Source organism: Catharus ustulatus, chromosome 6 (assembly GCF_009819885.2).
Source record: "Catharus ustulatus isolate bCatUst1 chromosome 6, bCatUst1.pri.v2, whole genome shotgun sequence".
Lineage (NCBI taxonomy): Eukaryota > Metazoa > Chordata > Aves > Passeriformes > Turdidae > Catharus > Catharus ustulatus.
In genome coordinates, this window is record NC_046226.1 from 5,407,856 (window position 1) to 5,434,607 (window position 26,752).

The window sequence follows — 26,752 nt, forward strand, 5'->3', positions numbered from 1 at the left end:
CCACCTGGTGACCTGGGGGTTAAGTGCTTTATGCTCCAGTAAGAGACTGGAGGCTCATCATGGGTGTAAGGTGATTTGGCACTTCCTCACTCTGTCCCTGCTACAGGTCTGCAGTGAAGGATGCTCCACAGATAAAACAACAGCCTCACTCGTCCCCCTGGCTGTTGTAGCCATGTGGATTTGTAGCTCACTCCCCCAAGCAATGGAGCCAGATCTGGTCAGGCCATTTCCACCTCCCTGTTTTCCCTTCCTGCAAAGCCTTAATCTGAGGTTTTAAATGGGATTTAAGTGATGCTCTGGCTTTTTGCTGGCCCCTCTGCAAAAGCAATAAATTCAACCCCTGCTAGATGTGAACAAATAAAAGCAGCTCTCCCTGTAGGCTATGTGTGCACACATCCCTGTTAAACCCTTCTCTGACAGCCCCAGCAACAGCTGGTGGAAATCTGCAGCAGTCTCTGGCCTTGGGAGAGAGGCACTGATTTACACCCCTCTCCCACCCCTTCCCTCCTCTTCCTCCTGCCTCACTTCTTCCCTGGATGCAACCCCTCATCTCACCTCCTTCCCTGCTCTCAGGAGATAAATAACCATGGATGTGAGGAGGAAAACAGGGCACTGAACTTTAATCCATTGAGAATTAGCTCTGTTTGTTGTTTGTTTGGTTGGTTGGTTTTTGTTATTGTTGTTTGTTTGGTACCTTTTCCAGCAATTCAGTACCAGTCGTCTCTAGGAATAGGGAGGAGAAAAAAGACCTGGGCAAAGTTACAGATCCCTAATCAGGAATGGCTTCTTTTCTAGCCATGCTGGGGAATCTAGGGGGGAAGAGATAGAGCCACCCATCCACCCTAACAACACATGTTCCCCCAGACCCTGCCCCTGAGGCTGGCACAGGGCTGTGGGTGAAGCCTGGCACGGGCAGGACAATCCAGGGGGGAAGATTGACCTGTGGCTTTGTGAGCAATCAGGAGCTGAGTGTCAGGAGCCTGCCAAAGACACACCAGGTACCAGCAAGATGGTCCAACCCATGGCATGGCCACAGGCACAGATCTCACAGGAGACAGCCAGGAGGAAGGATGGCAAGGGAAGCACCAGGGGCTGCAGGGACCAGTGGAGAGGGGAGGAAGGCAATGACAGGAGCACAGAGAGGGGTGGGGTGGAGGGTCCTGACCAAGGCACTGAGATAATTTAGGGCTTCCTACACCCCCAGCACACTTCCAAGTGCTTTATATCTCTCTGCCACTCATCTGAGTCATCTGTTTCCCACAGGGCATGGTGTTCTTCCAGGTGAAGCAGCCAGGAGAGGCTGTGTTCTCCCAGCATCACCCAGCAGAGTGGATATAGACAGAGCAGGGCTGGAACAAGACCTTGTTATAGCTGTTTGCAATAAGTCTCACAATCTGCTCTCCAGTTATTTCTTACATTTTGTATTTCTTAGAAAGGCTGGCTGGGTGGGGCCCTGAGCACCCTGGTCTGGTGGAAGGTGTCTTGCCCATGACAGGGGGGTTGGAACTGGATTATCTTCAAGATCCCTTCCAACCCAAACCATTCTATGATTCTGTAATGTGATTTCATTATTTTACCCTTCTCTGAACACACTGGAAAAGAATTTGGTGCTTGGGCTCCCGATATCCCCACCTCCACCAAGGTACACCATAAAGCACTTATGTACATGTGATTAAATGCCACTGAAGCGGATGGGAATTTGCTTACAAGCAAATTACAAATTCCTTACAAGCTTAAGGACTTTGCAGAATCAGGGCCTAAATCCACTGGGTCTTTGCTAACGCTCCCAGCCGGCTGAGTCCTGCCTTGGGAATGCGTTTATTTTCCCTTCTGAGGCTATGAAATGTCACCCTGAAGCTTTGCCTCCCCCTGCCAGCTGCAGGGAGCTGATGTGCATCCCGGGGTGAGATTGGGCTCAGTGCTGTTGGAGATAACACTGCTTTAGGGTGTGGTTTGTTTTCACACAGAACATCCCAGCCCAGATACAGAACTGCTAAAGGTCCTCTGCATACTCTAAAAACCTCACACCAAAGAACAGAAAGCATAATGCTGTCTCCTACCTTTGAGCCAAAACAAGCCCTGATTGCTGAGATGGAAATCTTCCCATAAACTCCAGTGGATTGGGATGGTGGTAGGGGCTCAGATGGTGGTTTTGTCCTTTTGGTGCAAGTCTTCTGTTTAGACCGGAACAACAATGAAATAAAAGCTGTGGCCTGTTTTTCTGCTGAGCAATATCATCTGTGCAGCGTGAAAGACTATAACCTCGAGAGGGCTTTTTTCCCCCCAAATCAATTTTATTTAATTTTTGTAAGGGGATGGGCTCCATATTCCATTACTGTCAGCTGAATCAAGAGTGTTCTTTTAAGTTTCATTGGAACAAACACATAAAAACTCTTCCCCAGGGACAAGACAGTATTGATCTGACATGGATTGGTCTCAAAGAACATTTATTAGGGTCTAGTGAGCATCTAACGATGAACACTACCAAGTATATTCTTACAGATTTAGAACAAGAAACCCATTTTCTTTCCCTCAGCTCTGAGAAAGTCCTGGTTTAGTTTTTCATGCAATGAGCAAACCCTGCCTACCCCCTCCTGTTACAAGGCATTACAGGGATTATTTTCCACGCAGGCTTGGTACCCATGCTCTCCCCTTCTCGGGGCCGGATGCTCACAGTCTCACACGATGACTATTGCATGTGTCCTACTTATCCAGAGAGGCTCTGGGCAGCTGGTTATTGGGTTTTCCTGTCTGAATACAGGAGCTTAATTTAATAGGCGGCTGTTGGAAAAACAAGCAGGAAAGCAACACAATGGGGCTTGATAAGCAGCGTCCAAACAAGCTCCAAGGAGGCAATTACAAGAAAAGGGCTGAGCAGCTTCGATGAGGAAGATGTAATTCCAGATGCCAACCATTAAGCAGATACTTACCCAGGCTGGGAGCTTCCAGATCAAACCATCACTACATGGTTAACCAAAGTCCTTGAGGAGGAGAAGAGTGGGAAGGGGGGTCATGGGAAGGCATTTTATGGAGGAAAAAAAAAGATGAATGGAAGAGGGAAAGAAAAGCTGTGCTGGGTCTGAGGCAGGGACCATCCTGCCCAGCATCCTCTCATGGCCAATGGTGTATGATAAGCCAGGGGTATGAGAAGTGTTCAGGGGTATTTTCCCATAAACTCTCCAAGCCTACAGCAGACTGCATGCAGCTCCAGGACTTCCTGAGCCTGAGGCTTGTATAGAAATACTGGATTGAATAGTCCTGGCCTAACCCTTTACCTCAGTGAAAAATGCTCCCTATCTTTGATCACTAGTTCTTTGGTGAGAACAGAGGCCAGAGCTGCTCACAGTATTCAAGAGGAGAGCAAACCAGGAATTTGTACAGCAGTTTTTCCTCTTACCTCATTAACTCCTATCCGTCTATTTGCTTTCTTGACTGCTGCTCAGCAATGAGTTGATGCTTTCACCAAATTCCTGAGATCCCTTTCCTGAGGGGTTGCAGTCAGTTCAGAGCCCATTGCCATGTGTATGATGTTAGGAGTGCTCCCTGTGAGGCTCATCACTTTTGTGATCACTTTTTCACATTTGGCTACAGAGATTTTCATCTGTCATTTTGTCACTGAGCGTCCCAAGGTCCTGCTGGCAGTTTGGTGCCATTGGCCTTCCCAAGCAGCTCAGTGTCACCAGAAACCCCCACCATGTCCCCACCCACCCCCTCTCCTACATCACTGATGAAGATACTGAGCACAGATCTCTGTGAAACTCCCCATCTCATGGCTCCAGTGCAGACTGACCACCTCAGTCTGGCCTTTGTGGTTTCTGTCTATCAACCACTGAGGTTTTTTTCATGGCTCCTTACTCAATATGTTTTGATGAAGGATTTTGTCAGAACCTTTAGGAAATCAATATCTCCTATATCCATTAGATCTCTGTTTTTCTACCACATATTTGGCTCCATCAAGGACTGTGGTAGATTTTGTGAGTTATAGTTTCTCTTGCCAAAACCTGTGTCCTGGTACAGATGTTTATCCTCTTGTTTCACCAGTTTCACAGCACCATCATTGGGTTTGCTGCCCTTGACACTTTTTATACCAAAACTCCCTCTGTGATTGTTGTTTCAACACCCAACAGGCAAGAAATCAAGTAAGGCAGGCTGGAGACCAGCATGGCTGAGCAAAGACCTGCTTCTCAAACTGAGGAGTGAGAAGGAGAAGACAATGGAAGCAGGGACAGGTGACCTAGGAAGAGTACAGGGATATGATTTTGATGTTTAGGGATGGGGTCAGGAAAGCTAAGGCACAGATGGAAAAGGCCAATGAGAACCTGGTCTAGTGGAAAGTGTCCCTACCCATGGCAGGGGGATTGGAACAACATGATCTTGAAGATCCTTCCAACCCAAACTCTTTTGTGATTCTGTTATTTCACTCCATGTTTTGGTATCAACTCTAAGGATGCTCTTTCTGTTCTTTCCCAACACAGGATTTTCCTTTGTCTCTGTATCAATTTTTGTACTGACTCCATATGAAACACTGTAACAGTAAATCCCTTCCTGCCTTTCAGACCTTCCCATATAGCTGTTGCCAAGAAAGAAAAAGGAATTACACAAGATGTAAATAGCTTGACCTCTTATCCAGAAAAAAAAAAAAAAAAAATAAAGATTACTTAAGGTAAAATGTTCCACGCTATTAATTTGATCTGAGTTTTGATTTGCACCAAGAACTCTAACTGCCCCTTCTGCCATCTCATGCAGCGAGGTTATTCCCATACATGTGGGAACCCAACCGTGTATCCAATTGCTGCTCTGATTCACGTGAAATGGGAACCCCTGGAAAATTGATTTCTTAAATCCAAGTGGAGACTGCCTCATCTTGGGAGGCCTGTGCCAGGCAGCTGCGACACCAGATCCCGCGTGTCCGTGTCCCCCACGTCGCCAGCTGGGTGAAACTTTATCTTCGTCCTCCTGCCTGCCCTCCTCCTCCTCTGCAGCACGGGCAGTGCCGGTGCGGTGTCCCAAGTGCGGTGTCCTTGGTGCGGTACCCCTGGTGCCGTAGAGCCTTTGCAGCATCCCTAGTTCGGTACCCCCAGCAGGGCATCACCGGTGCGGTATCCCCAGATCGGTACCCCTGGTGCGGTACCCTCGGTGCACTACTGCCAGCAGAGCATCCCCAGTGTGGTACCGCCGGGTCAGTACCCCCGGTGCGGTATCCCTGGGTCGGTACCCCCGGTGCGGTACCCCCAGCAGGGCACCCCCGCTGGCGGAGCCCCCGCCCCGCACGTCACTCCCAGTCCCGGCGGCGGGCGGGCGGTGACGCCAGCGCGCCGGGCGGGGCGGGCGCGGCCCATTGTGGGCAGGGGCCGGGCGGGCTCCGCGCCGCGCAGCGCAGCGCCGCGCCGGCAGGTACGGCGGGCGGACCGCGGGCAGCGAGCCCTCCGCCCCGGCAGGAACGGCGGGCGGACCGCGGGCAGCGAGCCCTCCGCCCCGGCAGGAACGGCGGCCGCGCTGCGGTGAGTCCTCCGAGCCCCTGGGCGCTCCTCCCCTCTCGGTTTGGGGGGGATTTTGGCGGAGCGTGTTGCCCTTCTCCCGTAGCCCGCGGCCGTGCTGGGGAGGGGTTCGGGAGCGCCGGCAGCGGGGCGGGGGCCGGGGCTGTGCTGCCTTTTCCCCGCCGTGCGGAGGGAGCCGAGCCCGCGTCCCACTCCGCCCGGGCGCTGCGCGGAGCTGTTGCCCCGGGGGGAGCGCCCGGGCCCCGCCGTGCCCGCCCCGCTGCCGGAGCCCCGGAGTGTGGCGTGTCCCCTCGGAGCACGGGGTGTCCCTCGGAGTGTGGTGTGTCCCCCGGAGCACGGGGTGTCCCTCGGAGTATGGTGTGTCCCCCGGAGCGTGGCGTGTCCCCCGGCCCCCGCGTGTCCCGGGCGGTTCCCAGCCCCGTGGGCGCCGGGCAGGGGGCGCCCACGCGGGGGCGTGGGATGCGGGATGCTGCTGCTGCGCTGCCTTCTCCATGGCAACGCCTCCGGAGGCTGCTGCAGCCCCGGCGCCGGCTGGCACGGCGGCTCCCACCCCTGCGGCGACTCCCACACCACCGCTGTGACCCCCCTCTGATGGGGCTCCCGCGGCTTTTGGGGGGTCTCAGCCTCCTGAGTGCCTCCCCGTAGGCACAGCAGTTTGGGGCTGCCCCATCATCCGTGTGTGCCAAGCCGCTGGTGCCGGTGTCACACATTTTGCTGCAGGCGTGCTCTGGTCCAGCCGATGCTTTGATGTGGAAGCAGGATTTTGGCATGTGCCGGTGTTGGGCTGTGGCTTGGCTACTAGCAGGTGTGCAGCTCAGGCACCAGGTGGGGAGGTCGGGTCTGTCACCGGCTGCACCCACCCAAAAATTCTGGGAGGGAGGATTCTGGTCGAGACTCTGCCTGGATTCTGGTCAAGGGTCTGCCTGGAGGAGGGACAATGCCCTTGCTGCATGGAGCCTTGAGGGTTGGCACCCACTGCCGTTGGTGTGTGATGGCTGTGGTTGGATCCTGGTCTTTTGCTTGGCATGAGGTTTTCAGTGTGAATGGTGAGGTTTTGTCCCTGGGGTCTGCAACGCTCGTGGCTTTTACACCACGCTACCTCTTGCATTGATGCTGGTGTGAAATAGTCTTTCTGCATCTTTAAGAGATCAAGGTGAATTTTAGGCAAGGACAGATGATAGTGTTCCTCCTGACAAAAGCCGCGTGAACCGACAGGGGTGTGCTGCCAAACTGGGGGCGAGGGGCTCCCCGCGGAAATCGGAGGCAGGTGGAAGATCAGGGATTGCCAAGTCCCCTTTTCCAGGTGCTGGGGAGCAGGCAGCCCATGGCACAGGCTGCCTGGTGCCTTTGACCAGGCCTGAGCACTGCAGATGCCCGGCATTGTGCAGCCAGCCTGCTTCTCCAGGCAGCAGGCAGAGGGAGAAGCCAGCAGTTTCCTTTTTTTCCCTCTCTAGAGGTTGATTCTGATACTGCGTACAAAATCAGGTGCTGGTGTGTAGTAATGCCTCAGTGGTGAACGTGGAGCAACCTTGTTATCCTCCCAAAACCAATGTGTTCCAAAGCTGTGGGCATTCCGTGCCCCTCTTTGAGCTCCATTAGGAGTAGATAGGTCCTGCAGCATCTGGACCTTTTTCCACGAGCGCTGGAGTTTGTTTTGGCGTGCATTTCCCCCCAGACCCTGCGGGTCAGACATCCACCTTGCTGTTCCTCGATTAATGAGTGACTCACCCCGCTCTCCCCGTGGCCATATGCCGGGACCTGCCCCTGCTCTCTCAGGAGCAGGAAGCAAAAGCCAAAGTCCACGATCTCCGACCGCCCAATGCTGTGTGACACTGGGACAGGAGGAAGCGGTGACGCTTCCTGGCTCTGGCCAGCGCTCAGCTGGTGTGTGGCTCTGCCGCTGGTGCCCTGACACGGCCCTGGGATTTTTGGGTCCAGCCAGCCAAGCGTGCACCCTGCTCTGTGTCCTGGCCTCTGCCCCGGGGAGGCAAACAGGATGGGTGAGGTGTAAAATCAGCGCTGAATCCGCTCCCCTGGGCTTGAAACGGAGTCAAACCGGTCTTGACCTGAGCTGCCTCCTTATCTGACCCTTTGTTTCTGGCAGGGGTGCAGGAGGGAGCAGGAAAGGGGCAGCCACGGCGGGCTGGCTCCTCCGGTGAGGACAGGCAGGACCTGGGGACAGCCGGTCTAACTGGATCAGGTTTATCTCCCCTGGCTTCTGTGCTTTGTTTTGGTTCCTTCCTCCTCTTTTTCCCGCGCTGTCATGTCACAGCTGAGGATCCCAAGGCAGTGGGGACATGGAGCTGTTGGGGCAGCTGGGCTTCCCACAAATTCTGTTTATCAACCAGCCAGGAGCGTGGCTCCTCTCGCTCCATCTTCCTGCTTTGAACTTTCCATGCACTGACCATCCCTGCTGGGTCCATCCCTGAAGATCTTTAGCTGATGCATTTGGAGCAGCCCACCAGGTGCCCAGGCTGCAAACACACCTGGTGCATTTATAACCTGAACGGGCCGTGCGGGGATCCTGACAGATGCACCGCCCAGAGCGGGTGGTCTGCCCATCCTCCTCCTGCACAGACACCCACCGAGCCGCTCCTACATGGCCACTTTTATCTCTCAAGTATTAATAAATGAAGCCTGCCTATTTCTGTGAGCCTTTTTAAGAGGCTGGCGGGGCTGCCTTGAAGGCTTGCTCAGCACTGCAACTATTCAGAGCTTTTCTCCGTGTGTGCTCTAGCAGTCGATAAGCCAGGGCATCCAGCTGTCAGCTTTGGAGATTGCCAAAGCCTGCTCAACGACATTTCTGCAGGCTTCGCTCACAAATGAGGATTTTGTTGGACGCTTTGGTTTCTGACTTGATGCTGGTAATTAAATATCTTAACTTGGCTTCAGAAAGCTGCCACTGCTGTGGAGTGACTGGTGAGGCCATGTGAAGCAGGATGTGCTTGTTCTGCTGGAATTGAGTGTGACCTAACTATGATTCTTCAACCTGCAATTTATTTTCTTATAAAAATATACTTTTTTATATAAGTAAAACCCTTTTAAAGGGGAAGAAAAACCCTGTGTTTTAGTGCTGTGCTGTTAAGCTTGCATGGACCTGCTGGGACAGCTGTTTATTTGCAAGTTGTGGCAGCTGAATGCCGTAAAATTCAAATCATGTCCACATTGATTTTTTCCCCCCTCTCTCTTTTAAGATAATCATATATGTACTTTTCGTTCATGCAACACAACAGATGTCAGTGCCATGCTGAAAAAAAAGGAGCTGATCTGAGCAAAGGGCCGTAAATTGGGGCAGAAATACTGAATGCCTGATCCTGACTTGTGTGTTGGTTAATTTAGATGCTAAGTCACATAGATTTACTTGCCCTATGTGTTTACCATACTAGGGGATGAGAGAAGCAGATAGTTAAGGGTTGGAAAGCCATTAAATATTCCAGCAGAAGCTCTTCTGAGTATTGCATTCCCTCACTCTTCATGACATATTCTTTGCACAACCTAACCCAGAGGGAGGGGGCTGGAACTAGATGGTCTTTAAGGTCCATTCCAACCCAAACCATTCTGTGATTCTGTGATTTCCAACTTTCTATTTAATGCAGAAATTAGAGGCTGCACAGCCCCTTGCCAGATACATGTTGTAATTTGCTGTTTGCCTTTGATTCTTCTTTTCTTTCTTCCTTAATTGGGAGAAAAGCTGTGCTCGTGCCTGCTTAGCCTCCTGCCCTGTCAGGAGACCATTTGCACTTGGTATCTTCTGTCCTTGTGGCATGTCATAACATTCTGGAATACGCTGAGGAACCAGGAGTTCTGGGGTAGCACAGAAAATCTCAGCTCAATGAGTCATAAAGCTTTCAGATCTTTGTGGCCACTGAGAAGAAAACCAAAGGAGATGGAAATGAGAGAAGTGGCCTGGCACACCATGAGGACGTGGTTAGTTGACTGAAGAGTTTCAGGATCTGAGCTGACAGCGCTTTGTTTTGTGATTGGTGTGGCCTGAACACCAGCCACCTGAATTATAGCAAATTAACCAAATTAATGCCCGAAGTTGTCTGAACATCTGGCCTGTGTTTTCCTCATGGTGGGGTTGGGTGGGGTCATTCCCAAGGGCATCTGTCCCATGCTGTGCCCAGGTCTGGAGCAATCTCTGTGCCCTCACATGAGTCTCTGATTACTCTGTCCTGTCCCTGCTCCCTTCTGTGTTCACCCCCAGCCTTTTGGGGGGAATTTATTGTATTAAATGGAGGAGGTTTGTGCTGCCTGGAGCTCCTGGGCGAGGAGGTTGCTCATGGTCCCTTCCTGAGTCAGCCAGACTGGATGGGGTGGCCCAGCCTAGAGACACTCAGGTGAGTCAATGTGACCATGACTCAGAAAGTTTCTCGATGTTCTGCTCCTCTGACTGAGTTGCCTTGAGAAACTGTTCAAAAACATTGCCGTGATGGGAAGGGCGGTGTTGGACAGGCGTGTTCTTATCCACCAGCCAGCTGCTCATCCTGCCAGTGCTGATGAGTGCTGATGTTGGTTGCTCTTCCTGCAGTACCTACCACTTGCTTTGCTGCTGCTTGGATTTTTATTTTTTGTGTTTGGCGCTCCTTGCAAGCACGGAGGAAGTGCAGCAGTGCGGTGTGGTGTGGTTGGGAAGAGCTGGTGCGTTGCTGGCTGGAGATATCCCCTCTTTCCCAACCAGAGAGACATCCTTGCTTTCCCAACCCAGAGAGACATCCCCTCTTTCCCAACCAGAGAGACATCCTCTCTTTCCCAACGCAGGCAGGGCCTGGTGGATGATTGAAGGGTTATTTGCCGTGCCAGACAAGTGGCTTCATGTTTCCCTTCTGCATTCCTGGGGCTGAGCGCTGCATAGCCAAGTGCTTTGTGCTGCTCACCTGAATCATGTCTGCCCTGTCCACACAGCTGAGTGCAAGTCCTGGCTCTCCCTGTCCAGGCTGCTCTGACCCTGTGCCACCTGTGCTTTTATGGGAAGGTAATAAATAAGGTGTGGAGGGTGTGGTGGAGGAGCTGCAGGAGTGTCCGGCTCTGTCTGCTTTTACCACACCTCCTGAAGGAATGGTTTTCGGAAGCTGAACCCAGTGACCCAATTACCGACCTCTGGGTTTGGACTCTGGCCAGGAATTCTGCACTGAGGCTCCTCGTTCCCTTTTGTGCAGGCCCTGGGTGGAAAGCAGCCCTGCCAAAGCTCAAAACAACTTGGCAACAGGCAGAGATGGGTGAGATAAAGAGAGGGGAAGGACCCAGTTAATCCACCTGAGCTGTGCCCATCAGAGGAGAGCACAATGGGATCTCCTGGTGTTCCTGGCTCCCTGCTGCTCCCTCCCTGGCTTTCACATGGGGCTTTCATCCTGCTTCCCGGAGATGGGCTGGGCTGCTGGCAGATCCTGCCTTGGGGCAGTCTGGCAGGAGGAAGCAATTCAGAGCTGTGCCATTCAGAGGTGCACTCTGCAGGGTGGTGTGTGACACACCGGCAGCTGGGCTCCGTACCAAGATGCAAAACTGAGCCATGGAGCTTGGCAGCTTTTGGGGAAGGCTCTGCAGGGTGTTGGTTCCTAACATGCTTTGCAGGAGTGAGGATCAGTTTGCCTCCCCTTCTGGAGAGCAGGGCATGCTCGGAGGCTGTGGGGTCGAGCATCTGAGGGCAGACTGTCACCAAGCAGGAAAGTCCTCACACTGTTTTTGGGCAGGAACACAACTGTCTGAGACTGCAGGGCAGGGAGCTGGGGCTGTGCTCTGCACCTGGGACCTGTGCTTTGCACCACTTGGGCTGGGAGGAGAGGACAGCACTAAAATTAAAATTAAAAAAAAAAAAAAATAAAAAAAATTAAAATAAAAAAAATTAAAATAAAAAAAACCCTGGAGTGTTAAAATGGAGGATGCAGAAGGGCATTGCTCAGGGGGGGATATGCAGCCACTCAGGTCTGAGGTGTGAAGAGGAGAGTGCAGTGTGTTACAGGGGGGTGTGTAAGGATGTTTTATGTTGCTCAGGTGATTTTCTAGCAGCTTGGTGCCTGTTATAGACAAACTCTGTTGGCATGCTTTCCTCCCAGGTCCAGCAGGGAGGAGGAGGATGGAGGAACACTCCAGGGACCATTTCCCCCACCCCAAACAAGCAGGATTAATTGTGTGCTGTGGCATGGCCATAGAGGCAGCGCAGGGAGATGTTTTCTGTCTCTGATGTGTTACGTGACATAGAGTTCAGCCCGTGGTGGATCTGCCCTGCTGCTGCTCCTGATTGTTTCTTTTGCCCACACCTTTCTAGGGTGCCTCTCTGGAGCTGCACATTCACCTGACTGTTACCTAGCCATGAGGTGTAGGGATTTTTATTTATTTATTTATTATTTATTATTTTAATGAGTGCTTGTTTTTAGCCTCACCATCAACTTAATAAATGGTGCTTAGAGGAGCTGTGAACTCATGTCCCATCCTGGAGAGTCTGTGTCAGCTGTGCTCCGGTGCAGCTGTTTCCTTCAAGGATGCTTGTGTGGATGGAAGCGGTGTAAACCTGTTTGTGTAAAGCTTTCCCTGCCGTGACTCCAGTCATCCTTCATGTTCCTGTTGTTTCATACTGCTGCTCCTGGGAACCACAGCCCTTCTTGCCACAGCTGAGGGTGGGGGAGATGTGTCAGGCAAGGTGGATCCCCTTGTCGTGCCTGGCTTCCTCAGGAATCTCATGCAAAGGACGCTTCACTGGCTGAGGTTTCCTTCCCTCTGCCCCCAAGGCATGAGGAGTGTCTTGGCTTGTGTGCCCAGTGCAGGAAGAGAGGCTGCTCTGTGCCTTAAGCCTTGAGGGTGCCTGGTGTTGTTCAACTGCCCTGTCTGGCTTGGCACCACTCTCCTTGCATATCCCAGGCATTGCTTTCAGCTGCTGTGTCCCTGCAGAGGGACACTGGCCCAGCCTGGTGCTGGATCTCATCCAGCCACGCTGAACAAAGCAGCCCCACGCTGCTGCCTCCTTGGGTTTTCTTCTTCCACCCAGTCCTGTGACAGGTGCAGGGCTCCTGCCCTGTGTCTCAGGCTCCGTGCAGGAGGCAGCAGGGTTAAGGCTGTTGGAGTTGTGGTGCTGGGTGAGCATGAGGCAGGAGAAAAGCTGAACTTGCAGATCTGTTCCTGGGTGCTCTGGTAAGTCATGCCAAGGACTGTTTGAACAGTGCTAATCCCAGGTGCCTCTGGAGCAACCTTGTTTGCAATGCCAGCGCTTCAAATGGGTGTTCTGACAGAAACTTTACGCAAGCCAATTGCTTACCAAAGCTCTGGGAGTTTGGTTTTCAGACCTCAGTGTGCCATCTTGTCTCCCAGCATTTTGGAGACACCCTGCAAAGAGACTGGAACCTTTTTTGGGATCACTCAGATCCATTTATGAGCTACATCAATTTTTCCATGGAGAGTTCTGCTGGCAAATTGCATGTGAAATAGCTGGTGGCTCTGGAGCCATGAGAAATCCTTACCTATTACAAGGAGCAAAAAGATGTTAAAGAAAAATTTTGGAGCATGCTAAATATTGTAATCGCTATAGTCAGTCTGCTTTGGGGACTGGAATTGAGCCTTTATACTCATTGCTTTTTCCCTCATTTACTTCTGTATTAAATGCTGCTCTTCCACTTACCAGGTTCAGCAAAATTTGTCAGTTCTTAATTGATGCAGTGGTGGCCACAGTTGTGCTCAAATGCAGTGATGTGTGACAGGCTGTGATTTGGGTTACCTAGTCATGAAATTGTGCTGTTCCCTTAGCTGGCACACTGGGACATACCTTACATCAGGCTTTTCAAGCCATTCTGTAGCATGACAGCTTTCATCCTGGGAAAAAGAGAGTAAAGAGGGACTTTAGCCTCAAAATTCTCTGAATTGATTTCTAAAGGATTGCTTGTAGTTGCATCACAGGAAGCTTTGTAGGTTTTGCTCTGGGGATGAGGCTGAACTAGGTGAGAGACGTGTGAGACAGTGGTGATGATGTGTCTCACAGCTGTAGCTCAGTTGCCTCATATTCATGTTTTTATTTTACCTTTGCCTTTGTAGATTGGACTGTGTTTTTCATTTTGGCAAAAATCAAACTGAGACTGTGTCTTTGGTGTCTGACATCCTCAGTATGCCATGGGGTGTGGGATAATTAAGGAGGGACCCATCCCTGGGGATGGCAAGACCCGAGCTCCAGCTGTGGTAATGGGCTGTTACAGTGTGTTCTGAAATCCTTGCCCTTACTCTGGGAAAATGACTGCAGGCACCATGGAGGAGGCAAAAAGACCTGTAAAAAATGGGTGCTCATTTTTCCAGGGGGGAAAAAAGCCAAGGAAAACATATCCAACAGTCGCCTTGTCAGATCTGTCACGGGAATGTCCTTATCCAGCCCCTGGGTTGGACTCAGTGCTGCTAATTACAGCTTGTCTTCTGCTGAAAGGGAAAGTTTGAATCCGTTCACCCTGGGTTTCCCACAGCAGCATTTTGGGACAGCACCAACCTCCTATCTCCATGCCTGGAAGCTCTTGTCCAACACCAGAGACTGGGCTGCTGTTTACACCAAGCCTTGGATTTGTGAGCACCCATCGTGGCTGAAGGTCTTGGAAAAACTCCTCAGTCTCTCTGCAATATTCAGAACTCTGCAGAAGGCCCTGCAAAGGTGCTGTGGAGCTCAAGGGATGTTGCTGTGAAGGTCCCAAGCACAGGACTGCCATCCTTTCTGGTGCTGGTTTTTGGCTGTACTGCTGCAGGATCTGCAGCTCAGCTCTCCCTTGGGTGCAGCGCTTCCCACCTAGCAGAACTGGAACTGTTTTCAGGAAAATAAACAGACCTTCTCTGCTGGAGCTGGGAGTCCTGAGCTGCTGCAGGAGGGGAGAAGGTTGTGACCAAACAACCCTTTCACCACCTGCCTCTACCTGTGCTGGAGCTGGGCTGGGGCTGATCCATAACACCTTGCATTCAGGGGACAGCTTTGTGTTCTTGTTTCTAAATTCTCATGTAGCTCCAGGAGGAGAAACCATCCCTGACCTTTCCATTTGCACGTGGCTGTGTTTCTGTTGGGAGTCCAGCCTTACAGAAGCCTGTGGGATGCTGCTGGTGGGGTTGTGGTGTTGTGAGCCCAAGGCACACACCTGGGCAGAGCAGCAGGGCAGGCTCTGACCTGAGCTTGTGGGATACTCAGTGCTTTCCCAGCACCAGCTCCAGGTCATGCAGAGCCCGTACAGATGGATATTCACAGCTTACCAGTGCTGGTCTAACCCCAAGCTTATTAAAAGCTCACAGGACTGTGTCTTCCCCTTCCTCCTCCCGCTTCCTTCCCCCTCCCTTGGCTTTTCAACACCAGGCTTTGAATAAATCATCTAGGATGTGATCACACAGGAAATTCGCGAATTTGATTTTTATTTTTTTTTCTGCAGCCAAGTTCGGAAGTGAATTCAGCTCTCCAGGGTTTCAGTCCTGTGCTTTTTAATCACGAGGTTCCCCATCCTTTCTACTCTGTCACTTGTGACATGACGTCTCCTTGGCTGTGTAAGCTTTACCCCTGCTTCTGCCTGCCCACAGAAACAATAGCTGCTGGAAATGCTCTTCAAGAACCCGGAATGGCTGGGGATTGCCTGTGGAAAATGCAGATTTAATTTATGTTAGGTCTTTTTGTTGTTATTTTGTTGACCGCTTGGTTATCCTTTTCCTTCAAAGAAAAGCAAAGCCCTTGTTCTTGCAGAATTCACCACTCCTGATGTGTTCCTCGCTGGAAGTAACATGCTCAAAATCCTGCATTCCTTTGTGCATCTTTTGCTTTATTTTCTTTTTCTTTGTGGGTGGGAGCTTAGGGAGTATAATGGCCAGATTAGCAACTGTATTTGCGGGGTAACCCATCTTTGTGCAGGTCTGGCTGGAAACCAATTAAGCTTGTCTTGATCTCTAAATGAGATTTTTGTCCAACGCCTCACCCAACCGCCTTGTGCATCCATTAATAGCAGGGTGGGATGGAAATAGCTGAAGGAGCGAAGATCTCGTGTTGGATAAACAGGGAGGCGTTGGCTGCGGGGAGGATGCTGCGAGCTGCTGCCTCTTTGTGTGGCTGTGTTACAGCTCTGCTTCTTGAAACCTGGCATTGGGAGTGTTGGACTGCAGGTGTGCAATCCCCTGTGTTGGCTGGAGTGAGGCTGGAGGGAAAAGCTGCTGAGTAAAGAAGGAGCATCCCATGGACTTCATTACTGCTGTGACATTCCTGCGTGTGTTTGGGAGCTCCTTGTGACTCTCAGCTGCAGGTCCCCCAAAGTGCCTTGGCCTGTCTGGTCTTAGGTTGATTTTTAGCCTGGAAAAGCCCTGTGGCTTCCCAGGGGGACACAGGACCTCGCCAGCCTGGGGGTGTTTGCTGCTGCTGTGATGAAAACCAGTCCGGGAACGGCGCTCAGTGCAGCGTTTTTGAAGAGAACCGATTAAGGAAAGATGCCTTTAATAAGCTGTGCCTCCGGGGAGCCCTTCTATCTCTGTCCCAGACTGCTTCTGCATCAAGATAAGGTTGCAGAGCAGCTGGATCTGTGCTCTGCTATGGGAGGTGTGGGAGGGGGAAGGGCACCAGGATTTCTTCTAGGGTGCGAACATTCATTATGATCACTTTTATTTGTAAAGTAGCTACAGATAAGCCATGCACAGGTGGTGTCTTCTTCCCTGCATGCCTGGCCTCGCTGTTATGGACAAACAATGGTGAGAGTGATCTCAGGGAAAGGGGGAAAGGAAGACACTGGGTACAGTGCTGCAGATGTGCTGTGGCATGCAGCAGACCACCCTTCTGCTCCTCTTTTTTGGTCCTCTCCTAGGGGTGCACAAACCAGCTTTTCCCTGCATGCCTAGAATTTTGCTCTCCATCTCCCCACTCCCTAAATTCCAAAAGCTCTTGGGTTATTCATGGAAGTGCTGCTTTTTTCCTTCTCTCAGTGCAAAAGTGCCCTGTAAGAGACGTGGGTGTAAAGACATGGAATGCTGTGCTGAATCCCGTGTGCCACATCAAGGAGGTCATGTTGTGGACCTTGACATCATGACATGGCCAAACCCAGTCACTTTCTGTGCTGGGAAAATTTGGGTCAACTTGGGAATCCTGAATCCACAAAGATCCGGATCCAAATGATGCAAGTGCCTTCCAGGGTTCCATGACAACTGCAAAAGAAAAATCTAAAACTGGGATGACTGGAAGATGGTTTCAATGCTTGGGTGGGATTTATGGAGAGAGGAGCTGGAACAATCTCAAGGACTGGTGCAGTTTTGCTGTTCTGGGATGCTCTTGACTGAAAAGCTGCTGAGTTTTGATGCCAGTGAGACAGAAAAATACCTGGTGGCAGGGTGTCCCTGCGACTTCATCCTGCTGTCGTGGGGCTGGGGTGGTTTGGTGCAGTGATCTGATGAGGCATGGCAGCCATGCCCCGTGGAGATACCATCTCCTGGGAGGAAAATGTAAAAATAACCACGGCTTTGGCTGCGTCTCTGAGTTGCGTGAGACTGCAGCAAAGGAGGTGGGGGATGAAATTATATCCATGGAAATTAGGCAGGAGAAATGAGCCTTTTCCTGGGAGGCAGATCTGAAGGAAAAGTCCTGAAGACCATGAGGGGAAGGTCCTCACCCTCCTGTACTGTGCTGGGGTGCAGGGGACACACTGGAGCTGGGCTCTGGGGTGGTTTCAGAGGGTTCCCCATTGTTCCCTGTCATCCTCTTCCTCACTGTGGGCTGAAGGAGGTGCAGCCCCGTGTGGGTTCCTGCAGCTCATCCCATGCCGTGGCTCCTGGGTCTAGACAGGTGACACAAACCCTTGTGAGAGGCTGTGTCCTGCCCAAGGCTCTGGAAACCTGTTGGACCCATTCTTCCACCTCTTTGCTTTTCAGAGCTTTCATGGAGCAGTTGTGTTCCTCCATGGGGGACCACTAAAGTGTGGAGCTGGGAATGAATCCGTGGGAGCTGTGATGGACGGCAGACGGGCGCTCCTGGCGTAAGCAGGCTCAGCTAATTTAATCTGCGGTGGACATGATCTCCTTTGTCTTCCAGTTGAGCTAAATATACCCTTTGGGTTGTGGTTATGGAGGCTAACTCCCTTTTTGATTATGGAAAACACACTAACACGGGATGCAGCTGGCTGCATCCGCATGGAGCCAGGAGAAGAGTGGGATTGGGGCATCCCATGGCTGGGACTCTCTCCTGCTTACCTGTGTCTGGACCAGGGCCAAAGTGTGAGATGCTGTGTGCAGGGCCCCAGCTCCAGGTTTTGGAAGCACAAGGAATTCCAGTGTAGCCATAATCTTTCCATTGTCTGACAGGTTTTAAAGTTTAGTGGCTGAGCTGCACCTACCTGGGCATGGCTGGTGGCTTCAGGACAGAGAAAGAATCCCTCTCCATCTCTGCAGAATTCCCAGAGGCAGGAGTTCAGTCTTTGTGGATGCAAAGGAAAATAAAAAGCTGTTGGTCAGCTTGAGCAGCAACTGAAGAAGTTTTAGTCTTGGAAGGCAAAAGGGAAATTAAAGACCAGTGATGAAATTTAATGTGTTATCCCAAACTGGGAATGAATGTGCCTGGGATTAGGCACACAGCACACAAGCTGTGTGCTGGGGGGTGCCTGTTTGCACCCTGTTCTGTCTGTGTGGGTGCTCTGCCAGAGCTGCTGGGTGGGTCTTTGGTTCTGTTATCTCCTGAGGTTTGTCCTGTGTGACAGCATCTCAGACTCCTCTTGTTTGGCCTCACAGGGGTCCTTGAAAGACCAGAAAGTCACAACAACAGGTAAAACGTGCTGCTGCATCTTCCCTGCCATGCTGGCCTCAAAGCCAGTGGTCACTTAATTTGTCACTGTGGCTGGCTTCAGAGGAGCCAGGAAAGCAGTTCATCAGGAGAGCTTCAGTGAAATGTGGCTTCAGGGTCTCTAATATTGGCAGCTTCTGAGTTAAATACCCGCTGTCAGCCATGCAAGTGCCTTGTGCAGGTATTTGCTGGAGGCTGGCAAAGCTATATTCACCCTGTATTTGCTGTCCTGGTGTGTAACCAGCTTATCTCTGAGCAGCTGGATTTAACCCTCTTAGCCACCTCTGTGCCAGCCCTTCACACTTTCCTGCTTCTCTGTCCCTGGATACTGGGAAAAGCCTGGATGACTTCTGTGGAAAATGGGTGTTTGCCCTCTCTGGGATGATTACTTCTGTTATTTAAAAAGAAACAAAACAAAAAATGCACCAGCAAACTCCTGGATTGGGATAATTAAGTAAGATTGAAGTGTTTAAGTAAATGAGTTTCCCTTTAATTAAAAAAAAAAAAAATATATATATATATATATCTGTCTCATCATGGTTTCTAAAATAATGAGCCACTGACCTGCTTTATCGCTGATTTGGCTTACAGATGGAGAGGGGAGGTAAATTGTCATGAAGCACAGAATGTCCTGAGCTGGAAGGGACCCTTAAGGATCACTGAGTCTGACTCTGGCCCTGCACAGCACATCCCAAGAATCACACCATGTGTCTGAGAGTGTTGTCCAAATGTTCCTTGAGCTCTGTCAGATTTGGTACTGTGACCACTGGGGAGCCTGTTCAGTGCCCAAACATCCTCTGGGGGAAGAACCTTTCCCTAATATTCAGCCTAAACCTCCCTGACACACCTTCATCCTGTTCCCTCAGTTTCTATCACAGGCCACCACAGAGAAGAGATGGGTGCCTGCCCCAAATTTTAGATAAAGCTAGAGGAAATCAGCTTCACTCTGGAAAGATCAGCTCCTTCTCTTCCGTGGCAATGCCTGAGTTTGTTAGTTTGGAAAGCAGGGGATTGCTCACCAGGGCAGGGCAGTTTGTCCTTCCTTTCCAGTGTCTCTGGAGCAGAGCAGCACTGTGGGCCAGTTTCCAGCTGGGAGAGGTGAGATCTCACCTCTGCCCCTGCAGGTCCATGAGCAGGAGGATGCTGGGGAGCCAGGAGCTGTGCCCTGGGGCTGGGAGGAGCCAAGGCACCACATCAACCGGAGATGGGGAAAGCCATTAACTTGTGATTCTGCAGAGCCAGTGCCCTGGGAATGGCAACCCCTCCGTGGTGGGGATGTGAGGAGACAGGTTCATTTATCAAAATAGTGATCAGTGCCCAGGGAAACGGGGTGTGTTTGGGGGAAGGGGTGAGGCAGCGTGGCAGGGCGGATCAGCAGGGACCACAAACACAGCTGTGTGTGCCCTGGTAACTTGAACTCATTGCTGCTGGGACTCCCTGCCTCAGACTGCTGCCAGAGATGCTGTCCTGGTTATTAATGTGCTGAGATAATTGTAGATTTAATATTTCCAGCGGGGGAGTTCACAGGAGGGGGAGGCATTCCTAGAAGCCCTCGGTGGGTGCCATCCTGGAGGAATCCAAATGTGACTCAGCACCTTGGCTGGTGGTGGTGTAAAGTGGGCTTTGGGCTGGTGCTGATTAATAGGGAGCACAGGCAGTGATTTGGAGCTGTGGAATAGCATCCTGAGCTGTGATTAGCAAAAGAGGCAGTTTGGGAGTGGGGCTGCTGCTGAACCCATGGTGGAAGGGCAGTGCCTGACCCTGGTTTTACTGATGAGTGTGCAGGGAAGAGCTGCATGGGCATGAAAGCTGGGGAAATGGTTTTGTGCTGGGGAATGGGAATGCTCCTCTTGCCTTTTCATCAAGAAGCTGTAAAATGGCATCCAGCAGCTCTTCAGCCAAAGCCAGGTGCATGTAATCCTGAACAAGGCACGGGGACATCTGGATATTTATTTGTATTTAAGCTGCTTTTAGCCACTGGAACAAACACTTGCAGAAAGTGGCCTTAGCCTTGGCTCAGCATCCTGCATGCAGACCACAGGTAGCCCTGAAGGGGTTTGAGCTTGATGAAAGCACATTAAGCCATCAGCAGCAAGAGAAGCAGATAAGATCAACAAGCTGCAGTGTTTGGGAGCCCCATGCTCCAGGAGAAATCACTTTCACAGCAAACACTTCTAATGTAGCTTCAGCAAGCAGGTGTGGATGGAGTTTCTGCAGCTGTGAAACTGATGTCAAGCAGTGGTTTTTCCTGTTTGCTTGCAAAAAATCATCCACTGGCTCTGCCTGCTGTGGGGCAGAGAGGTGGGGACCAGGTGAGGTGTGACCACATCTGCACTGGCCTCTGTGTTGACCTTTGCCAGCGCTCTGAAAAAGTGATTTCTTCTGGAACATGGGACTGAAATGTCTGCAGTGCAACCTCTCACTGCCGAGGAGAGTCCTGGTTTTGTCTTGTCCCGTTGATCTGAATGAAGTAATTTATAAGGACATTTTCCATGAATCAATAAATCCATGCTTGCTGCTGTGCCTGGGAGGTTTAATTTGCTCTAGATACTGCATGGAGTGTCTCTGTCCTGAATTGCACTGCGAAGTTCTGCTCGTTGGGAGAGGATGAGGATGCAGCTGGATCCTCTGGGAACATGCTGCCAGCATCTGATGGTGCCTGATCCCTGTTAATTGTGCTAAAGAGTTCAGGCACGGTGTCAGAGCAATGGTGTGTGGAATTTGAGGGCTCAGTCTGTTGTGCCAAGCATTTCCTGATGTTACAGATCTTGGGGAAATTGAAGCCAAAGGAAAAAAAAAGGGAGGGATGCACCATTGGTCTTTGAAGGAGACCACGGTGCAGAAATTTGGGTTACAGGTAGGTTTTCTTTCCACATCTCTGAGTGATGCTTCCTCTCAAGAGGAATTGAAGAATTCCTGTTGCTCTGCACCACCTCCCCTTCCAAAAGCTGCTTTTATGAGCCCTTTGGAAGCAATGCACATGTGTTTACAAAGCCTGCCACTGGATCTGCCTGGAAAAAGAGGGCTCAGAAACACAGCTCTGCTACACAAAAAATCAAAGAGAAATCAAAGAGAAATCAAAGGTACCCCCAACCCCCCCAGTCCTGAGCTTGTTTCCCCTGCTTTGTCCAAGCACTGTGGTCTGGTGAGGCTATGGTCATGGAAGGATGAGGGGACCTTGGTTTCTGCTGTACACTGGGAGTTTGGGGTTGTTCCTCACTTGATTTTGTGCTCAGTGGGTGTTTTGAAGGCTTGTGAGCTGCTGGGGCATGGACTGGGTCAGCTGTCCCCATAAGCACCTCTCCTTCCTGTTCCACCTGCCTGGCTGAGCCCCCAGGGACCCCTCCAGAGCAGCTCCAACATCATTTTATATCTCTTGGAGGTCAGAGCTCGAGCTGGAGAATCCAGAAACATTCCCAGAGCCAAAACACGCTGCGGCAAGCGGGTGTGTGCCTGGTCTCTGCTTCTCATTTCCTTCATCGCTGTGGGAGCAGTGGAGCTGCACATGGGGTTTCAGCAGGGTGTCCCCTCTTTTGTTCCTATGTATTAGAAAAGTCTGCACATGTGTTTGTGTTTAAAAACAATCTGTATATATGTCAGCATGGCCATTTGTGAGCTGTGCCCCTCGGGACTGGGCTGGTTGGACAAAGAAGGGGTGTATTTTGTATTTCACAGCTGCCTACCTGTTGCACTGGCAGCTGTGTGATGGTCCTGCTGGTCCAGCCATTCTTGGAAATAACAGGTGTTGGTAAGGAGTGATCCCAAACCTGCTCAGACCTGGCTGGGAAGGCTCCTTTTAAAGTGAGCAGGCTTTGCAGTAAGTCAGTGGAGAGGCTCTATTGCTGTTATTTGTGTCACAGCCTGGGCAGGCCTTTCCATGTGTGCCCATCTTGCATTTTCCATGCCCTCTTCCCCTCTTGCTGGTGTGTTGGAATGAAACAGATGCAGATTCTGTGGCAGGGCTGATGTTGGGCTTGCTGCCCATCCTCTGGGACAGCAAATGCAAGGTCAAACAATGGCTGTGCCAATGGCAGAGTGGAGCAGCCACAGAAAGTTGTCATTTTAAATAATTGCCATAATGGTTTCTCCTCCTTTTCTTCCACCCCTTCCCCATGTTCTTCCCCATCACTGTGTCTTTCCCCACCCACAACCTGGGGGCTGCCTGGATCTCTCCAGGATTTATGTTAAAATGCTATGTACATAATTAAACCATTGCACTGCTGTATGGAAATGGGATTTGGTGCTTACTGCTGTGACTCTTTCTCATGCATGAGGGTGAACTGATTGATTACTGAGGTTTGAGACTAAATATTCCCCTGAGCTCTACTGGCATTTAGTGTGGTGGGGGGAGGGCAGAGGGAAGGGGGTGGAGGAGAATTATGGTTTTCCTGCGAGGCAAGGAGAGTATGGGAATGTCTGCTGAGCACATCCCCTTGTGTTGCTCAGTGACAGGCTCCTGGCACCGGTGTCTTGGGCACCAATAAAGTGCCTCACTGCACACCCACCATGCTGGAGGGGCTGTGCTGGGCTTTGCCAGTCCCTCTCACTGCTGCACTGAGCATCCATCCATCCCATTTCATCCTGCCCAGTCCTTGAGACTCAGCTGCCTCCCCCCTGCCCACATCTCAATCCTGGCTCTCCCTCCCCACCTTGCAGCGGGGTAGACCTGCTGTCCCCTCCTTTCTCCTTAGGAGTGCACCTTGTTTATTTTCGTTAATTCCTTTAAATCCAAAAAGCCCTGTGTGTTTGGTTTCGATGGGAAGGGAGGAAAATCCCCCACGCTCCTCGAGTGCAGGGTGGGTTGGAGACGCCGCCTTCGCCCGCTTCCCTTGAAGTCTAATTTTAGCTGAAGGCAACGGGATCCCTCCAGGGCATGGCAGAGATTTCCCATCAGCTGCCTAGACCTTAAGAAACAACACACACAAACAAAAACAACACAGAAGCACTTAATGTTTATTTGGGTGAATTCTTTCAAAAAAAGGGTGTGACTTTATTTATTATTTTTTTAAATATTTTTTTTACTAGCAGCCCCTGCTGCACGCTGGCTTTGTTCTGCTGCAGTCGGGTATTTCAGGTCTTCCAAGATTTAATCAGAATAATTAGTTACTGTCTGTTTGTACCTTCTGTTTCTGTTGCAGGGTTACCAAAGGGCGTATTTATCTTCCAGAGGGCTGCCTAAGTGTCACTTAATCATTAAAGCATCCGATTTCCTCCAAGTTATCTGTCATGAGGCTTATGTAAGTAAACAAATAAATAAATAAATGAAAGCAGGGAGGGTGGGGATGGTGTTGGTGCATTCAGCTTGGGGGGGTTGTACGGATTTTTCCTGATTGTCACGGGTTTAATTGTGAGTTGCCTGTGGTTCCCAGCCCGTCATGCGGGGATCAGAGGACTGAGTGTTTGGATTGGCAATGAACGACCCAGCCAGTTTAATGAGGCTGCTCTCAGCCAAGCCTTCACCCCGCTGAACTGGCAGGAGCTCTGCTGCTCCCTGTCCTTTCAGGAGCAGGGGGAAAAAAAGGCCTTACAGGAATGAAAGGTTTTTGCTTTCACCCGTACAGTTATGGCTTTGACTCCTTAACACAGTGCTATCCCTTATAAAAATCACAGCTCTGCCTGGAAATAAGTTACTGCTGTAAGTTTGGCAGGATTGGGAATTAGCTGGTTTTCAGTCTGTATTTTCATGTTTGGTTTGGGATGGGGGACTGGTAATGCACAATTTCCCATCTCTGACACAGGAGATGAGAAAGACACGGGAGGTCACTGCAGAGCAAAATCTGTGGGAAATCTCACAGGGAGAGCAGTGAGGTGCTGAACCCAGCCCTGGCTCGTGCCTGAGTGAATTCTGTGATGTTTTCCCTTCAGTGTTTGTCACTGAGAGCAGATGAGTGGCCCTGTTCTGATGGCAGTGCAGGGCTGACAATTTGCTTTTTCCCTTTGGTTTCTCTCTCTTCCTGAGCTGGTGTGGTAGGGTTGGGTTCTGAGGTGCTGACTTGTCAGCTGCCTTTGCTGCATCATGTCCTGTCCAATGTGCAAACCCTGGGAGCAAGGGTTCAGGGTGCATGCTGATTCCTTGATAGGTTGAAGGGTTTACTTTTAAATCCAGAAGCAGTCTTGCCATCAGTTTCTCTGCTTTCCTGTGTGAGAGGGAGCACAAATTTTTGAGGTTGGTAGCTTTGTGTTAGCCCTTCTTGGGGATGCAGATGTGCAGCTGGGCTTGGTCTCCTTCCCTGGGAGAAGCTCATGGAAGGGAAGGGCTTGGAAGGGACAAGGTGGGACCAAAGGGATCTGGTGGGGTTTGGTGGCTTCAGGGAAAATGGCTTGTGTGAAGGTGGAGGTTGAAGTCCATCTTCTCTCTGTGCTTGTTGGGAAGAGTAAAGATGAGCCACAGCAATGGGGCATGTGTTGGACTCTGCTGTGGCAGAGCTGAAGCTGGGCATGATCCCCACATCCCATCCCAGCTCCAGAAGAACAGTTTGGAGAGATGCTGGCAGATCCTCTGTCCCCTCTGGGACTGATGTGGTGGCTGTCACAACCAGCACTGTGTTGCCAGTGGCCTTTGCTCTTTCTGCTCTGGTGTGTGTGGAGGTGGAAGAGTCCTGTTTGATGGAAATACTCTTAAGAAAGCCTGTCAACCAGTTTTTTTCCTTGATGTTTGCCCAGCTGGAAAGCTGGTGGTGTTCAGACAACACCTCCTGAAGCCCTGGGAATGTGTGATGTGCAGCACAGCCACTGCTCCTGCCTGGCACGGTCCCTCCAGCCACAGTGAGGGATGCTGCAGGGGTGGCAGGTCTCTAACCCCATCCTACTGTTTCACTCAGCCTTTCACAGATCTGCTTGGTTTGGGCAGAGGGAGAGGTGGGGAGAAGGAGCAGAGCTGCTGGGAGTGGAGGAGAGGGGAAGAGAGGGGAAGAGAAATGACAGAGTGGTGGAGACGGATGCTGGGAAGAAAAGGAGATGATGTGGCTGAATTGCCTGGTGCTGTAGAAGTTGCTTAGTTAAATTAAGTGCTCACTAGGGAGCCTCATTTGGCTTTTAAATAGCTTTGGAGCATGTGAATGCTCTGTGTTGCTCTCTTCTTTCTGCAGTGTGAGCCCCTCCTGTCCCCATCTCTCTTTGAAGAATATCCCGTTAAAAGTCTGCCTTGGGGTGTGGGAGGGGAAGCTTGGTGGTCATCTGCTTTCAAAAAGCCTTCAGAGTTCTCTCCAAGCTCCTCATCATTCCAGACCATCCATACTTTGTCTTTTTCCAGTCTGGACACTGTGAGCCTTGCTGATTGGGACTGACCTCAGGTTCCCTCTCTTGCAGAAGACACGGCATGCCAGGAGCTCTGGTGTTCATCACACAGCACCAGCTGCTCTGGGATGAGCTGGCTGCTCTTCCATCACCTCTTCTTCAGCATCCACTGAAGGCAGGGGATGATGCCCCCTTGGCTTTCCTGTTCTTTTGCAGGGTTATGTATTTCTTCATTCCTTTGAGCCAGCTGTAAAACTGCTCCAAGAGACTGGAGAATGATTTTGAGTGCCTTGTTTCCCTGGTTGTCCCTTGGTGCAGAGCTGGATGTTATTTGTGTGCTTGGTCATCCTGCTACCTGGTAAAGGAAGTTCATAGTGCTTAGTTTTATTTAATCTCTGTAGAAAATGAAAGGATCTCAAGCTGTTTCCTTTTCTTTGTCTCCAGAGTAACACACAGAGGGTGCCAAAGGCAGAAACAAATCCTGAGGATGGGGATGCAAACAGTGTTTGGTCTCCAAGAAACTCTGTCTCAGTCAGGGATGGGGAATATTCCCCACACCACAGCCACCTTGGGGGGTTCAGCTTTGTCCCCCCATGCCAGCACATCGTGGCCACCAGGTGCCACTGAGGTGTCCCCAGCTGTGGGGCTCCCTCCCTGCTCTGGTTCCCCACCATGTGCCCACCAGCCACTTCCAGACGTGGTGGGGGAAGGTTTGGGAGGAGCACACCCCATTTTCCTCATAAAACTCCAAACAAGAGGCTTGGCCTGGTTTAGATTTTAAAAATAACTTGCACATTTGGAAGCTAAAGTTTCAGAAGGGCTCCGAACGGGATAATGGCTTTGATCGTGACAGTCCGAGATCAAGGGAGGGCTTCTTAGGTTTGCTGCATCAGCTGGAAAATATATTGTAGTGTCTAGACTTTATCATCCTCAAGAAAGGCTCTTTTTTTTTTTTCCCTACTCTACAAAAGGTCTAATCCAAAGCCCGTGTAGAGTTGATAGGAGGGGCTTTGGTTGTGTCCAGGAGTGTGTTGAAAGAGGTGGAGATGAGCTCTGGACTTTGGAGGATTCAGACCCTGCTTTGCAGGCGCTGCTGTTGGTGGAAGTTGTGCAGCAGTGGGATGGGGAGCTGAGGATGGGCACCAGCTGTGTGCCAGTCCCCCTCCCCAGAGCAGCCAGTTCTGCAGATGAGCACTGCTGAGACCTCAGTGCTCATCCTTTGGCTGCTCTGCTTGTGGTCAGCTGCTCTGACCAGAATCTCCCACAGCTGTCTCAG

The 26,752-nt window shown here is 51.1% G+C and overlaps 1 protein-coding gene across 2 annotated transcripts in view; it reads left to right on the forward strand.

The window, feature by feature from the left end:
- Positions 1-5,418: 5,418 nt before the first annotated feature.
- Positions 5,419-26,752, forward strand: part of DAAM1 (dishevelled associated activator of morphogenesis 1) — an 88,329-nt gene continuing 66,995 nt past the window's right edge. For both annotated transcript variants that reach the window (XM_033062835.1, XM_033062837.1), the window contains exons 1-2: positions 5,419-5,501; positions 23,379-23,477. The gene's annotated coding sequence lies outside the window, so the exon portion shown is untranslated. The remainder of the gene's footprint in view (positions 5,502-23,378; positions 23,478-26,752) is intronic.